This window comes from Cygnus olor, chromosome 2, assembly GCF_009769625.2.
Source record: "Cygnus olor isolate bCygOlo1 chromosome 2, bCygOlo1.pri.v2, whole genome shotgun sequence".
In the NCBI taxonomy this organism is placed as follows: Eukaryota; Metazoa; Chordata; class Aves; order Anseriformes; family Anatidae; genus Cygnus; species Cygnus olor.
Window position 1 is genome coordinate 83618158 of NC_049170.1, and position 16328 is coordinate 83634485.

A 16328-nucleotide genomic window follows, 5' to 3' on the forward strand; every position below is an offset into this window, starting at 1 on the left:
AATATTTATGATGGACTTATTATGGATTTACAATAAATATGCCTTTTTTTTTATCAAGAAGGAAGTGCATATGAAAACTTAGTTTACAAATTGAAAGAGAACACAAGTTTTCTTTTATCACCAGACATTTGATTTCAAAAATTACATTTTCTTCTTCTCCTCCTTTGTCCATCATTTTCTACAGGAATGGGTGGGAAGAGATTAATAACAACATTTTATCAAGATGTTGGAAAATACAGAGCTACATTCATAAGACTTTTTTTTTCCCAAAAAATCAATAGGGAAAATATAATATATACATATATGGAATGTGTCTGCCAAGAAAATAATGGTGTTGTAGAAGAATTTGGCATACCTGTGCTGGTCTAATAGAGATGGCATAGATAATAGCACTGCTTAGTGTGTATCATACTCCAGCAGTGCAGATTTACTAAGACTGAAGGAGTGTTATCCATAAGTCTAAGCCTCTTTCTTCTTTGCCCTGTCACATGATCTGACACCAGAAAAGAACTCAAGTCATATGCCAATATTCCCATCAGAACTGCACCCATCCTTGTATTACGAGATTACTTTTCCAAAACTCTTTGTGAACTAGGAGTCTGGATACAAGAAAAGGTCTTAGGAACATTTCTGAAGTGAGTGGGAGGAAAGAGCCCATTCTGGTAGTCCACTAGCATACCTACTTTTCAGTTTCCATAACCTGGGGTATAGTACTTTGTTATGCCTCTTGGACTATCAGAGGAATTGCTGTATTTACAGACTTGAAGAAAGCTAATCTTTCAAGTTTTGTTGTGATGCAAATAAAGAGAGAAAAAGGCACCAGTCTTTCTTCAAACACAGGAAAGCTGAAGGCTTTCAACTTTGTCTCATCATAAGGATATCTCTCGTCATAGTGCTAACCACAGGACAAAATGAATTGAGTCAACAGTCATTGGGCTTCAAAGAGTGCTTCATACAGCTGGAAAAAGGATGTGGAGGTATAGGTCTGTGGTTCTGCTGCATCTGTCAGCTGAGATCATCTTTAAAGTAGCCAATGATACACACAAGAAGTGCAGACTATCCTTTATGCTTGTGAGAACGTATACAAGGTGCAAAGAGATATACATACTGGAGATTTTTCTGTATCTGGAATCTGTATCTGTATCTGGAACAATTATTGTTCTATGTGAACAAGATGAAAAATGAATAAGCTGCTATTTATGATTCACCTAAAAACAAAACAAACAAAAAAAAAATAGCAGGAAGTTAATCTGCTTTGCGTTGTCAATCTGTAAACCAACTCAGAAGTGACAGTCATAAAGGGAAAATACTCTATTTCCTTAGGATGCTGAACTTCTATTGATTTCTGTTTGGGCTTGTGAGGATTCAACATTTCAGACAGGTAGTTAATGTCACCAGCTCCAAAAAGCATTTGCAGCAAGTTGTGCACGTATGTGATTTGTTCTTAGTTCTGACTTCTAACCTAACATAAATTTACTGTCTGGGGATATGGCCACTCAGTATGTGGGAGGCATAAGACATATAAGACATATGAAGAACAAAGGAGGATGTTTCCAGCAGTCCAAAGCTGAATTAAAGAGTTGTTCTGAGCTGCTCTAAGAAGACAAGGATCTTCTTCAGTCATGTTTGTATTTCCTCTAAGTACCAGGATATATATATATTTTTTGTTTATGCTCTGCTCTCCTACTCCTTCTTTATTCTTTACATATCAGGAGTCTTGATTCCATCTGGACATGGAATAGGATAGATGTTTGCAGAGTTTCGTACATGGCTCTTGTCTGGATCTTTTTACAGATCTCTTTTATAGTAAAAACCTCATAAAAGATACTGTTGATCTGGAGCTCTGTTTCCACCCACAATTTTCCAAGTCTTATCTTTCCACCCATTTTGCTGCCATTCCTGGTTTTATTTTGCCATTTCCTGGTTTTATTTTGAATTTTGCCTAGTTTTCTTCTGAAAACAAAAGCTTATAAATCATGTGTCTGTCTGCTTGCATGTGTTGTAATAAAAGACTGCTGACTCATGCCTAGTGTTTTTCTCTTTTTAGTGCACACAAAATAATCAGCCCACAAATCTCCAGATCTGTGACTGCAATTTCCCTGGCAGTGCCAATCTCTTTCATGTCACATGTTTTTTGGGATAATGCAGGAGTTTGTACATGTACACAGTTGCTTATATAAATAAGAGTGATTAATATTCTTGATACTTTAAATAGAAAACCAAGCAAACTTTTTCCTCCATGAGAAAAATATTGTTACTGTACTATTATTCTAATTCTACCATAAATAACAGGAATTATAAACCAGTGTTGACTAATTGTACAATTACATTAAGTATCAATGTGAAAGAGTTCAGCTCATAATAAAACATATTTCCTGCTGCCTGTATAATATCAGTATCATTTTTCCCCTCTATTTACAGAAAAAAAATGCAAATAAGAAGCCATACTTCAGTGATGAACGATTTTCAGTTTGGTTGCTGGATGATTTTACTGATTCACAATTCAGTAAAAATCCTGAGTCCTACATGATTTTTATTGTTTCAATCCCCTGCATATCCCATTTCCCACTAGTCCCTTTGGGATGATATGAATGATATATAAGCATACAGCTTGAAAATATTTTCCTTTTATATTGAAGAAGGGACTCAGTTCAGGACCTGTGAATGCTTTTTTTTTTTTTTTTTTCCTACCCTCTGAACTCACAGTTCAAGCAACTCTCCTTTGTCTTCAGCATGAGGTCAGACTTCTATTTCTGCTTTGGAACTTGCAATACAGAACTCCTAAAGCATCAGTGAAATTAGTTTTCTAAACTGAAGTAGTATTGCCAAGCAGCCTGGTTTTAGCCAAACAGGTTATCCAGGGCACAGCTGGACATTCAAGTTGGTGATTCTCTTATGAGACAATGGAAATGACTGGCATGCCATTTTACTTGTGGAAGTAAAAGGTGAGAAGTAACTAAGTCTAGGTGTAATCCTGGACTTGTAAGATATTGCTAGACTTCCTCTTCTTGGAGGAAAAAAAATATATTTTTTTTTTCTGTTATTTTCGTATTTTATTGAGAAGCTAACTCATCTGGATGTAACCAAAATAGAACTGATTCAGCATTTTTTTAAATGAAACCCGATTTTCATATGCCAAAAAAATACACAAACTACTATAAGTGCATACATGTCCCCAATATCTGCTATTAGCTATATCCCTGAAAAGAACGCTGTATTCTCCCTGTTTCATAATTCATTGTTCTCACATTTGCTGAGCCTGTGCATTTAGTTATCTTGAAATAAATGTAGTATCCTTGAGCAGGACATAGGAAATTTGTGTGAAAAATTAGTACAACGTTACTCTTGCTCAGATACCTCTATCTTTACCCTATTTGTTACATGGTGTTAGCCTTCTGTGGAGCATGTACTTGCTTTGAAACTTGCTGAAAGATCCACTCACATAGGATATTTATTTACCAAATGCTATTCAGTCTAGTCATTTCTTATGTCATTTTTCATAGATAGTGATATTGACTTGTCCATAATTTCTTATTTTTTTTCTTTTTCCCCTTCTCTATTTATTTATTTATTTATTTCATCAGCAGTCTTAAATGCAATGACTGGAAGGAACAATTGAACTGATGCATATGGGAAAACACAAGGATAACTATATATGTATAGTTATAATAACTATATATATATTTATTTATATATAACATATATATATATTTTCCCCAGAAATGTGCTGTTTTGCATTTTGTTTTCATGAGGCAAGATTCAGATGTATGAGATTAACATAATAGTCTTAGTAAAAGTTTTTCTTTATCAACCAAAAATTATTGAAAAGTATGCATTGCAACAACTATGTGGAAAAAAAAAAAGAAAAAAAAGTAGGTCAAATATTGAGGAGAAAAGAAAAAGTAAAAATTCATGTCATTTTCACTGGTTTTAGATTTTTTTGGATTCTTATCTACACAATATACTAAATATATATAAATGTACACATAGTTTTTTGCCACTAGATGAGAATTCTTTTAAAGCGTAAATTGTTATTAAATTCATGTAATCAGTGAAACAACAAATAGTTAATAGCAATCTAAAATAGCAAATATTCTCTAGCTGAAAAATGAGCCATGATATTAAACTTGCTGCAAAATGCACTGAAAATTGCAAAGATGAGAAAGAAAGTCTATTTGTAAATAAGTTATAAGCAGATGAAAAATTCAACTTTGGAAATATTCGCATCTTTGAGTATTTGAATAGGTATTCTTGTGTTTGATTTCTGAATGTCCCTAAGTTATAAGAATTCCAAATTTACTATGGTAATGTGCATACCACACTGGGACTTCCATAGATGGCAGCTAACATCCCCTGGGTTAAACTCTTCTTAACAATCTTTATTTTATTTTCTTCAAATAAATGAATTTCTACTGCCATAAATGTACCTTACTTGTTTCAGAATGATGGTATAACCTGTGTTAATGATAAAAAAAAAATCCCTATTTTATATTGAAGTTGATAGAAAGGCGTAATTATTTAGAAATTTGTAAAAAGTAAAAGATCCTTCAGATTACTTTTAATGCTTTAAATCAGTTTATATTTTTATATATATATTTTATATTTAAAGAATATAGGAATGTAAAATATTATTGTTATGTGATTTTATGCAAAAATCTTGCTCTGTAAGAAACAGTCTTAACAAATAGACTTGGTAATCTTGACATGTGGTATCTACATCTCTATATAAAATTCATTCAAAATTCAGTAAACACACTGAAGGCACAAGATAAGAGTTCAAACTTTCAGGAGAAATGGGAATTATACAGGCTACTGAACAAAATAAATCAACAATATGGAAATTCTAAAGTATAAAAATAAACTATTTATTCAAGAATCCTGAATACAGGTAAGCTGTATAATATATAACATAAAGATAATTGGATTGCATTGCAATCCAGATTAAAAAATAAATCTTGTAAATTCTTAAGAGTGATGTTATCCATTTCTCATTGGTCTTGGAAATGACACACCTAAATTTCCAAGTATCAGCTGAAAGAAACAGCAGCAGATTCAACAACATTGTGCAAAAAGAAAACTCCCCCCCTTTTTTTTTTTAACTGTTTTTATTCCTGAATGAAAAGTAAGGAGAAATTCATAGCCCACAGAGGAGGTAGAAAGGACAGACATATTGTACAAAAGCTGAAAATATGCCTAATCCATTTTTATGTGGCCAAAACCAGAAGCCTAAAGATGATGAAATATTTTAAACATATACAGATGTATTCTCAGGATTTTCCAGCCTGCGAAGATTAAAGTCTTGAAGATTCCATGCATCAAAAATGATATCTTTGTCTTTACTCATATAAATATTAGTGCTTTTTTTACAGAGCACTCTCGTTCTATGAACAATGAACTCAAAACATCTTGCAGCAGAATATTCCTCAGCTTAATTACAATGTGCCAGGGAACTCACCTCAGTCTGGTTGTTTTGAACCTGTCACCTCCTATCTTTAACTGATGTTGCCATTACCTGTACTTCAGGTGAGCAAACACTTTTCCTAATTACCTTTTCATCCTGCTCATGATTTTAAAAATCTTTCCTCTCCTTCTTTCTGCTCTTAATACAAAAGAAAACGTTAAAAAAAAAAAAAGCAAACAAAAATAAAAACACAACAAAAACCCTCGATACAGAAGACTTATTTGATATGGAACTTATCGCACACACTTGATCATCCTTTGACTTCATCCATGTGATTTCTGAGGAAGGAAGACAAGGATTTCATGTAGTCTTCGAGATGGGACAGCCATGGATATGCACAATGCCAAAATAATGATCTGATTTTCTCCTAATAAAGTGGTTGGATTTATGTAAAAAACAAGCAGGAAGCATAAATAGTTCTGAAGCTCATTATATCTTCCAAGTAACTTCGTGTGCCTGTTGCAAAATTAGCCTATCATATTGAGTTGGTAATTATAAATTTATTGTCAAAGTGGAATCTTGTTCACTTTCTCTGTATCACATTAGCCTTTTTGAAAACTTGGCTCCTATTCATATCAAGTCCAAATTGGCTTGCTTAAACTGTACCTCTGCAAATTTCTCAGTCTACGAGTTTATTCTCAGATCATTTTTTTCTATGATCTCAAGTGATACGCATATTTCACAGTCTCAAAATGCAGCTTGTGGTAATAGGGCCAGTCACACATGGATGTAGTTGGTAAAAAATGATTTCAACAATGACATGCTAAACACCAGATGAATGTTCATGGGTTCAGGAATATGCCACAGTAATTTCTTTGTTAATTCCCCTTGATCACACTCAGAATGGCAGTTCATCACCCCTGAGAGTTAGGAAAGGACAAGTTTTGCATTAACAGCTGTACTTTGCAGAAAGCAGCAAACTTTGAGACTGAACTGCTGTTTGCTCAGTTGCACTACAAACGCACTATACATCCTTACCCTTGGAGAAGGTGCACAGTTATCTTGAAGTTGTGCAGCAGGGTAAAGTAACCTGACTGCTATCTGTGATTATAGCAATATTTCATAAGGAGGGCTAACTCTCTTTGAAAAATACTGTATACAGTATTAGATAAAAAGGAGTTGGTCATGTAATTTAAGTATATAACACATTCACAAGGGGCATAGCACTTATGGCAAACTTTTCCCTGTGTTGCTGAAGTGGCACAGTTCTTAGCTTTACCATATTTGGCATATTTTTGCCATCCATTCAAATGTACACAAACAAGTAGCACACCACAGTAATGATGTTTCCTGTTACTAGACACACTCAGTATAGGAAAGCATTTTGTCTAGAAACACAGGATTGTTACCGCTCTACTATTATTACTATTTTATTATTATTATTTTTATTATTACTATTATTATTTTTATTATTACTATTATTATTTATTTTATCCTGAGGACACAAAATATACTGCCTTTTCATTTATCAGTTATCAAATTATATATTCTTTTAGTTGGTACGTGATTTATTTTAACTTTTATATTGCCAGATTTATTCACATTTAATCATGTTTTAATCCTGTAAACCTGTTTCATCAACTAATATTAATCTCCTTGCTCTGTTGTATAAAATCACATCCAAAGATGAACTGTTCTTAGGAGAATCTGACAGAGTGGTTCAAGGGACAATTATTTACTATATCCATCATTTGGATGCAGTCTGACTCACTGTAAGTATCTCAAGGGGCACTGACTGATGCACTGAAGAGTGAAGTCACCTGCTTCATGGTTTTGTTGTCTGTACATATCTTTAAATCATAACTAAATATTTCATTACTTTTTTTGCTCATGACTTACAGGTCTATAGCACACTCCTGTCTATAGCACAGTCCTGTCTTGTTCTTGTTCACATCTCGATAAGGTTATTTTCTGATTGTATTTTAAGTTTAAAAAATGATTTTTCTTCTATTTACAGAGTCTTTCTATAGGCCTCGTAACCTAATAAACTTAATGCAGCCATACCTTCTGTGCCAATGCATTATTTATAATCTAATAATGCTGTTTGTACATAGCAACAGATGGTGTGGCCTTTCTTGCCTAAAATTTAACATTTGTTTAGGTCTGTTTTCAACACAGTTTTATCACATAGTTTCTGCAAGGGAGACGATGTTTTTGAATTTTTCTTTTAGAGCTGAAAGGGGAAAACTTTTAAGCAGGAACACTTTCTATAGCACTCTTTTCACATCAACCATCATGCCTCCTCCAAATTCTTTCTTTCCTTTCTCTCCTTCATTACTTCAGAAGTGGGGCCCTCTCCCAAAGTCCCAGTTCTCAGTCCCACACATGTCCCATACTGTTCAACAGATCAGACAATTCAGAAGGCAGCAGAAAACCCTAAACCTTTGCAGTTGGTTCTACTGCAACTGATGTTGATTTCTCACTGCCACATCAAGCTCATGGAAATCTACCTATCAGATTAGCCTATCTTCGAGTTTTGCTTTTTTTGCTGCTGGATGTGTTTTTTACTGGCCTAGAAAGTCACGGATTTTTATTTATTTTTTTTCCCGCCTCAGGAGCCTCCTATTGACTACTGCTTTAGGTCATAATGAATCAACTTGTTCCATTTGATACAGATTAAAGGAACATTTCAAGCTCTTGTGGCACTGCACCTTTGGTAGCTTATTGACTGTTGCCTGGGCAAAATGATCTGCTATATAATTGCTGGAGGATATTTCAGTTCTCTTACATTGCAATATCTTCAATTTCAACAATGCAGTGGTACTTGACGTTTACAAAAATGTATTGTTTTTATCCTTTTTGAGTACCTTTGGTATTTTCGCTCATCGTATAAAGATATAAGTTAAGAATTCATTTGATTAAGAATATGGAAGATTTTTGTTTGTTAGTTTGTTACTCTTCTAATCTGTACCTTTACACCAGTTCTGATTACTATCTTACAATGTGTTAGAGAAACCATTGATTTGATGGTGTTTGGTAACTGCTATGCTCCTGCTTCAGGCATATATGAAGGTATCTATATTTATAATGATTAATCATTGTATACCAATGATTAATGTAGGTTAAGTTGTGCTTGTGAATTTATAGCATATGCAACATAAATAGCTGTAGTCTTCGGTTATTAACTACTCAGAAGACAGGGTTTTGAAAAATAGTTTTGTAGTTACTGCATATTAAGTGTACAGTCATTATGTTAATTAATTCCTGTAGCAAATAAAAGTTTAGGGATTTATGTAATTGAGATATATCTGCAGTTATGGATCAGCAGCTGCATAGTACCCTCTCAGAGTGACTAGATGAGACTAATATATTTAAGTATAACCTGGAAGAAATTTGGGTCTATTCACCTCATCACTGTCCTTTTCAATTTTATAGTCAAAATTACTAATAAAAAAATTTGAGGAGGAGACAGAGAAAAAAAGGAAAATGATTTTTGCTGTTGATCCAGGATATATCTTAGCTGTACTGTTTGATGTAACTAGCCTTTTTGATGGGCTTTGGACAGTCAGTTGACCTTTATCTCCTAATACCTCCCAGCATTTATGTACTTTAGAAATGATGGCTCTCTGCTTACTTTAGCTATACTTATTCTTATGAACACACTGTTTATTATCCTTCTCACTGTAATGTCAAATTGAAAGGCAAACATTCAGAGTGTTATTGCCATCTCCTTTCAATATTTCACAGGCTATGAACTCTGTATAAGCTTAAGGCTCCTAAGCACATGAAGTGAAGTTGGGTATCCCTGTCCTTTGTCAAGGTATACCAGAAGGCAGACAATAAGGTCACTTCAGGTAAGATCAGTATAATCAGTCTTTCTTTATTACTTTGGGTGACCTCGGTGAGGTCACTGAGGGAAAGAAACTGAGCTGGCCAGTGGCTGCTGTAACCTATGAGACAGGAAAAGTATTGTGGATCATGAGTGAAGTGATAACAGTTTTGTCTAGAAATGGAAATTCAATTCTCAGCTTACAGTTAATGAGACCATTAACGTGTTCTCCATAGTTCTGAGCACTTAGAGGCTGCTGTGCTGAATTCTAACTGATTTGTATCATTATGTTCTGTAAATGATAGAAATTAGCATAAATCGCCTGAAATGTGCCATTTGAAATGCAGCGCACAGTGATGCTGAGGATATTGTCTTTCCACTTTGCAAAGCATTAGTATATAATTACTTTGTATCCCTTGTGCTAATATTCCATGTATGTAAATGTTAAATGCTGCCAACAAAAATTATAAAGTAGAAAAGTTTGTTTGCTTTGTTATATTCATCCTGGTAATGAGGGATAAATTATGGTGGGCAACAAAAACAATGTTGGTTAAAAAGGCTCAAAATGTATCAATAGAAAGTACTATTAATATAATTCTATATGATGGCTAAAGTGGCTCTAGTGAAGTAAGACATTTTTCTAAGTGACGTACATGATGAAAAGGAATATAACCAAAATTTTTCACTTGGACTTTTAGTGTAAGGCAGAGAATAATCATAAACTAACATACAGCTTATGAGCAACTGCTTGATACCAAAGTTTCTCTTTGAGGTAATTTGAAAAAATCCTCAGGGGAAAAAAATAAATGTCATCCATACATAGTATGACAAGTGGTCCACCTGCTTATTTGCTTTAACCAGATCAAACAGGAAAAAAAAGTTTAGACTATTTTCACATATGTTTAGGCAATTGTAATGCTTAAAAAAACAGTTGAAGTGGATTGCATGCCCTGAAGAACAGTGATACTGAAGTTACTGTTGCTTCATAGCGTTGATTTAGCTTTAGTGCTGGATAAAGCACAGAATGGTCAGTTAATCTTTTCATGTAAAAGTAAAGAAATTTGAATGCTCCTTTGAAATTTTAGATTTTCATTCATCAGCCTGCTAAAATCTCTTTCAAAATATTTCATTCATCATAAAGACTCCTTTATTTTAAACTCCTTTACCTTACCCTCCCAACCATCTCTTGTTTTCTCAAAATATTATCTAACAAAAATTCTTGCCTTCAAACTGCACATATAAGCTGACTGTTTATAGCTGAAACCTCAAGAAGAAAAATGATATCACTTTCTGGATCAAAACACGGATAAAAAATATTTTCCCTTTCCCCTGGTGTTAACTTCCCTACTAACATTAAACCAATGCACCCAATACCATATATTATAAGACACTGAATTTACTAACGTTGTGGAAAATATATATATATATATATATATATATATATATATATATGATTAGCAATAATGAAGAGTTCCATATTTTCATAGATTTCCATATTTCCTCTTTCCTTTCTTTATATTTGTTGTAGTATAAAATACTTCAATACAAATCTGATTTACTTGATATGTGTGACTTTGACTGTCTAAAACTACAGTTTTCTTTTACTAAAAAGTTAGTATAATTTTTAATGCACCACTACATATTCAAAAAGAAACAGGAATGAATTTATCTATGGAACATCTACTGAAATTTTAGTGTCCTCATATCCATTTGCAAGGCACAATATACCTAAAACTCTGTTTATGAAATCATTTATTTTGTTACTATCAATGATAGGATGTGTTCTTGCTCTTTGTATTCTTTATTACATAGATAGCACCTGTTCTTTGTACTCTTTACTACATGGATAGCACTTCTGAAGATTTGAGTTGAATGTTCAGGATGTAAAATCAAAAATACACAGAAGTATTGCATATAAGACTACACGTTCCATCCTCATGAAAATGTTGGGTAAATGTCTTGGGTACATGGTTCATTTCACAGATTCCTCTTTGGATTTTAATTTTTTATTCAATAGCTCTTCAGTTTCTTACTATCTATTTAATCATAGTCTGGTAGACTCAAGAAGGTCTGAATCCTTTAGAAACAGACGAACAAAGAACAAACTTCAGCCACTTAAAAACCAAAAAATCAAGTGAAACAAAGTTTCTTTACTTTTTATCAGGCCATAACTTACCTTTCAGCAGCTACAGGAAAAATATAGTTTTGAAAATACTTTATAACTCAGTATAAATCATAGGTTAATATAAAAGTGATACTCTGCATAGCCTCCCTAAACATTACATCTTTTTTCAAACTTAATTTATAAGAAATTACTTTGGAGAAGTAAACAGGCATCTGAATAAGAACAATCTCTTTAATACAGCCTACCTGAATTTACCAAATGTTTTTTTAACAGTGATTCTCACCAAAGGTTTTCAAGGACCCTTGATAGCTGTGGTATGGGAGGGAATGATTGAAAAATAGAATAGAAAAAAAAAAAATGGTTAAGTGATTAAGTCTAAGAATGAAAAGGAAGCAAACGTCAGTTCCTATAATGAAGGAAGTCCCCCAGGACACAGGTGTAGACACCTGTGCTACTAAATAAGAAAGCTCATTAAAAAAAAAAAAAAAAAAAAAAAAGAGAGAGAGAGAGAGAAAGAAAAAAAGGATGGAATAGTGAGATTATAAGTGGTTGTTTTTTGTTGTTTGTTTGTTTTGTTTGTTTGTTTGTTTGTGTTTTGGAAATACCAAGTTCTTCAAGATGGTAAAGAAAGACAGACTGTCAAGAACTACAGTAAGACTTTACAAGAATGAGCATTAAAATGAGAGGTGAAATTTACTGCATATAAATACAAAATGAGTCCTAATTTCACATATAAAACAATGGGTTCTAACTTAATGGTTATTACTGTAGTGGTCAGGCTGTGACAGATGGTTTCTTGAAAAGCCAGCTAAGTACTGGAACTTGTGGTCTGTTGATCAAAATTAGATTGTGGTCATAAAAGAAAATCAAATTCTAAAAGTTAATAGGAAAGAAATAAAGAAGAATACTACAGGTAATATTATGTTATTGTATAAATCCATGGTCTACCTACATTTCTGGGTGTCATGTGCAGTTTTCTCAACTGATTCCTTCATCGCAAAAAGTAATATAAGAATATAAGATCTGGAGAAGGCTCAGAGCAAATAAACAGGTAGGACTAAAAGGATGCATGTAAAGAAGAATTAAATAAGATTATTCCACTTAATTGAGGGCGATCTACGCATTCACTGATAAAGGGGACTAGAAAGTCACAGGTGAAGTAGAGAGCATGGGTTGACTGTTTGGTGTTACAGGGAAAGCTCTGAACAGATATCAAATACTTTAAAGTAGGAAAGTATAAAATGATTGCATTCCTACTCCATTCATTATTAGAATTAATAAGAAGATATGTTATATAATTAGCATTAATTCTTGTCATTTCTAAGAGTCCTAGTACAGTGTATGTATAAGTGTATGAACACAGGATAATAACTTCCTCATTTTGTAAGACTGTAATTTTCTCTCTGTATTTCAAGATGGCTCCATGTCACCACTATGCTAAAGGTTACAAGAAAATAGTAACCTTCATACTGTTTTTAACTTTTTATTTTATTCAATATTTAAAAATAGTTTCCACAGCTTTGATTTCCTTTAATGTCTCAACTGATTCAAGTGATATGTTTTAAAATCGTGAAATGAATGAAAATCATTGCTGAAATAGCAAGAATGATTGATTTCAATTGAAACTGTAGACGTACTAATCCAGTAACTCTATGATAAGTTTTCAGTATTATACTGAATTCAGAACAATTATTAATTTGAAGGTAGACAATTTATTCATTTGAAAGCTAGCTGTCTACACATGTTAGTTACACCGATACAATACCTGTTAGTGAGACAGTGATAATAATTTATTTTTTGTTTTTTTGATATATTAGAGTGATAATACCTAGTGTTCTGGAATCTCCTTTGTCCTCATCCATGCCGTTGTAGGTTAGCAAGTTTCAAGACACGCTTTAACACACATGCATGTGTGTCCTATTTGGCCTTTGAGGAGTAACGTATGATAACAGACAAGCTACTGGCGTCTGGTAGTGGTTTACAAGGTCTGAGCTAGTTGCACTGTAGTCTCCTTTTATAATATCACTAGAGCATACTAGAATCTGTTTCCTTCTTCAGGATTCTATATTAAGCAGAAATTAAACCAAAAGTGCAGTTTAAGTGCTTTTCAAAATCAGAACTCATGGCATTTAAGTCAGCTCAGCCTTGGATATCCATTTATATACATCTAAGTGAATAATAAGCATGCAGACATCTTTTCATTCTCTTGCATGAAAAGATGCTTTTCCTGCTTCAGATTAAAAAGTACTTTTCAAAGTCAGAAAATGTAATTAATACTTCAAAATCATAAATCTGAAAGGTCAGTTGTCAGATCAAACATCCGTTCTCACACATTTTAGTATCATACAGAACAAATCTACTAAAAGCATTTGTTGTGGATCCCTTTAGATAACTGGAATATCAGCTTTAATTATTCTTTGCATTTCTGTTTTCTTCAATAAGTGATAAAGAAGGTTAAAAAGAGCATGGAAAATATTTTTGTTGTTGTTTCAGAAAGAGAGAAAAAAACAAGAAAAAAAAAACTAATCATAGCATTTGGCTTGTTTACATCAAATATATCTGAAATATATCACCCTTAAAATACTGGGATGATTTTGGAAGTTCAACTTGAAGGGTTGCTTCAGAGCATTTGGGATGTGAGATAGAACAAACTACCAGCATTTCCACTATGCATTTGTGTGTATATGTTTTTATGTTTCTATTTAAATCTGCTGACATGAAAGCTAACAGTATAAAAAAATAAATAAAATAATTTCAGTTAGAAAGGAACAGTCAAATGTAGTCACTTTGGATAATACAATGATGCTGAAGTGCATTTTCCTAAGAGACTGAGGCCTTACCAATAACAACAGTGTATCGTATGAGTGGTACAAAATGCCAGCCTGGTGACCGTAGTCAGGCTCATTAGAAGTTAGCCTGTGTCACCATTCCTGTCTATGATCAGTCTCATTTTCCTTAATACAAAAAGCCTTGAACTTATTTACTTACAGGGAAGAAAAAAATAAATTAATTAAAAAGACAGCTATGAAAGATTATCATATGTCTTTTTAAGAAACAAAGTGATGACATAATCAGGAAAAGTGTAGTTTGTAATAGAACAGGCAGCTTCTGTTCAGCTTTCTGCCATTGAAAAAGACTGGTTTATAGTGGCACCTCTCCAGCAGAGTTGTTATGGGAATGGGACTCTCCTCTGCACAAAATGTGTGAGTCCACTTCCCTTCTGTAAGGGATTTGGCACAAGAAGAAGAAAGTGTTTCAGAGACAGAATGGCTAAGCCATTGCCTACATGTTTGGGAATGCAGGTACACCTTCAACAAGGTACAGTGTTCTACAACTGGAGACCAATATGCAATCCCTTGATCCACTATCACCATCTTTGCTTTTTGTGACCTGAATACTTTGGAGACAGTGAAGGATTTGTCCCTGTTTCTTTTGTGATCAAAGGTAAACATATGCTTTAAAGAGAGATTGCACATTTGGACAATCAAATCTATATTTTTACTACAACTGAATATTATAAGTTTCCATCAGCCTATGTCCAAATTCATAGAATCATAGAATGGTTTGGTTTGGAAGGGACCTTAAATATAATCTAGTTCCAATGCCCCTGCCATGGACAGGGACACCTCCCACTAGACCAGGTTGCACAAAGTCCCATCCAGCATGCCCTTGAACACCTTCAGGGATGGGGCATTCACAGCTTCTGTGGGTAACCCATCCTCATCACGAACATTTTCTTCCTTAAATCCAGTCTAAATCTACCCTCTTACATCCATTGGCCCTTCTCTTATCACTACAGGTCCTTCTAAAAAGGCTCTTCCCATCTTCGTTTTAAGCTCTCCTTAAATACGGAAAGGCTGCAATATGGTCTCCCTGGAGCCTTCTCTTCTCCAGTCTGAACAACCCCAACTCTCTCAGCTTCTCTTCATGGATGAGATGTTCCAGCCCTCCGATCAGTTTCTGGCCCTCCTCTGGACCCGTTCTAACAGCTCCATGTTTTATTTTGCTGGGAACACCAGAGCTGAATGCAGTACTGCAGTCTCATGAGAGAAGAGTAGAGGACAAGAATCACCTCCATCAACCTGCTAGTCATGCTAAATTCAGATAGAGTGTGGTTTTTTTTTTAAATATTATTCAGAAATTCTGTTATGTAATAAGCCAGTTCTGTAGTTTCTTATTTCTCACATAGCTGTATACTTTTACAGGCACATGTTTAGAAAGCAAAGTCAAAATAACAACAGCAATGCCTAAAGAAAAAGTCCACTGAACCATAGATCAACTTGTTGTCAAGAGTACTTATTAATTTACGTTCTGTAAGCAAAAGTTGTTTTATTATGGAGACTGAGAAATAAATTATATTCTTGTTCTGTATTCCCCTTCCAGTGTTTTCATTTCAAAAACAATGTTATAAACAAAGACATTGTCGCTTAGCAACTGTAAATATTTCCTTTTTAAACAGAATGCCTGTAGTTTGAAATGTAATGTAAGTTCAGCACATACTGTATGTTAAATTATTGGAAAATAATTGGTTTCCACTTTCTTGTACTTTTTCTCAGAAATATATTTTATGGGTTACTGTATATACCATTTGTATAGGGAACAGGAATTTGTCTAAACTGTATTCACATGTAAAGATCTTGTTAAATAGACTGTTCGTTATCCTACAGATTAAACAAATATTTTTTCAGTAATTAACATTTTAGTAAAATTTATTTTCCTCGATGTATATAGAACAATCTTAAATCAATAGATATCTGCAGTTTAAATGTACTCCTTGTGGAGTGATTCTAGCTTTTATCTCATCCAATGATAAGATCTATAGTCATCTATACTCAATGATATAACCTGTCTGTACAGTGTAGTTACATTTTGAACTTTTTTATATTTGTGTGTCTAAAATAATAGGCTAGACTATTAGTCATTTATCAGTACAGTGATAATGAAGTCAGGGAAGACATTCACTTCTAGCAGGA

The 16328-nt window shown here is 33.6% G+C and overlaps 1 long non-coding RNA gene across 1 annotated transcript in view; it reads left to right on the top strand.

Annotated features, from left to right (window-relative positions):
* Nucleotides 1–16106, top strand: part of LOC121066375 — a 30178-nt gene extending 14072 nt beyond the window's left edge. Inside the window, exons 3-4 of the long non-coding RNA XR_005817721.1 lie at nt 5370–5523; nt 15155–16106. This is a non-coding gene — a long non-coding RNA (uncharacterized LOC121066375). The remainder of the gene's footprint in view (nt 1–5369; nt 5524–15154) is intronic.
* Nucleotides 16107–16328: the final 222 nt, after the last annotated feature.